This window comes from Limulus polyphemus, unplaced genomic scaffold (genome assembly GCF_000517525.1).
Source record: "Limulus polyphemus unplaced genomic scaffold, Limulus_polyphemus-2.1.2 Scaffold1606, whole genome shotgun sequence".
In the NCBI taxonomy this organism is placed as follows: Eukaryota; Metazoa; Arthropoda; class Merostomata; order Xiphosura; family Limulidae; genus Limulus; species Limulus polyphemus.
Genome location: NW_013667216.1, coordinates 98,492 through 100,601, shown reverse-complemented (window position 1 = coordinate 100,601; position 2,110 = coordinate 98,492).

Here is a 2,110-nt window from a genome sequence, read left to right as displayed (position 1 = left end):
CACTATAGTTTAGGACATACTTCTGTTTTTACTACCTAAAGAGGGCTACAACCATTTAGGACGTGCTCCTGCCTTAATAAACAAAGAGGACCACTATAGTTTAGGACATACTTCTGTTTTTACTACCTAAAGAGGGCTACAACCATTTAGGACATACTCCTGCCTTAATAAACAAAGAGGACCACTATAGTTTAGGACATACTTCTGTTTTTACTACCTAAAGAGGGCTACAACCATTTAGAACATACTACGTCTTTTCTAACTAAAATGCACATCGATTATTTTGAGCATACTTTTGCTCTATTAACTAAGACGTACCAAAACTATTTAGGACACATTTCTGTTTTACTAACTAAAGAGAACCACAACTATTTAGGATATATTTTTGCTCTACTAACTAAAGGGAAACACAACTATTAAAGGTGTACTTCTGCTGTATTACCTAAAGAAGAAAACAACTATTAAAGACATATCCCTGCAATATTAACTAAAGCGAATTACAAGTATTTAGGACATGCTACTGCTTTAATAGCTAAACAAAACAAAACAAAAAAACAACTAGCAAATACATTCTCTCCTTTACTACGTAAAGAGAACAACAACTAATTAGGACATACCTCTCTATTACTTACTTAGAAGGACCACAAATGTTTAGAGCGTACTTCTGCTTTAATAACTAAGAAGGATTACAACTGTTTAGGGCATACTCATGCTTTATTAACTAAGATGAGTCATAGCTATTTCGGGTATCTCTATCTATCTGAAGAGGTCACAGTTATTTACAGCATACTTCTGACTTATTAGAACAAAATAACTAAAACTATTTAGGAAACATTCCTGTTTTACTAACCAAAGTATTAACAGTATTTGCTGTATTAACTAAAGCGAACCACAACTTTTTAAGACATACTTTTGCTTCTCTAACTCAGAATGAACATAACTTATGCTTTAATAACTAAAGAAAACCAAAACCTTTAAGGGGATACTTTTGTTTTTCTTCAACTAAAAACGATAACAATTATTAAGGACTTACTTCTGCTATACTAATCAAAACGGACCTCAACTATTTAGAACATACTTTTGCTTTCCTAACTAAAGAATACCACAACTAGTAAGGGCCTACTTCTGCTTGACTGAATAAAGAGGACGACAATTATTTACGACTTGTTTCTGCTTTACTAGCTAAGGAGGGAAACAGCTTTTTAAGACATACTTCACCTTTATTAAATTAAGAAAAACACAAATATTTTGGACATACTTTAGCTTTACCAAATGAAGAGGAAAACTACTACTTGAAGCACATTTCTGCTTTATTAACTAAAGAGGAAAACATCTTTTTAGAACATACCTCTGTTTTACTTGCTAAACATGACAACACCTATTTGGAATAAATTTCTGATTCATTAACAAGGAAGAACCACAGCTATTTACGACATACTTTTGTTTTAATAACTAAAGTCGACCACAAAGGCTTAGGACAAACTTCGTTACCAACTGAAGAGGAAAACAACTCAAAATATCATATCTCTCTTTCACTGTTTAAAAAGGACCACAATTATTTAGGACATAGTTCTGTTTGTCTAATTGAAGAGGACTACAGTTACTTAGAACATATTTCTACTTTACTAATAAAGAGGACCACAGTTAGTTGGGATATACTTCTGCTTTACTAACTAAAGACTATTTATAAGTTATTTCTGCTTGACTAAATAAAAAGGCCAACAACAATCTAGGAGATATTTCGGCTTTTCTAATTAAAGAGAAAAACAACTAGTAGGACATACTTCATTTTTACTGAGTAAGAAGGACCACAAATATTTAGAACATATTTCTACTTTACTAATAATAGAGGACCACAACTATTTAGAACATACTTCTACTTCACTAATAATAGAGGACCACAACTATTTAGTACATACTTCTACTTTACTAATAAAGAGAACCACAACTATTTAGGACATACATTTACTTCATTAATAAAGAGAACCACAACTATTGAGAACATATTTCTACTTTACTAATAAAGAGGACCACAACTATTTAGAACATACTTCTACTTCACTAGTAATAGAGGACCACAACTATTTAGAACATACTTTTACTTCATTAA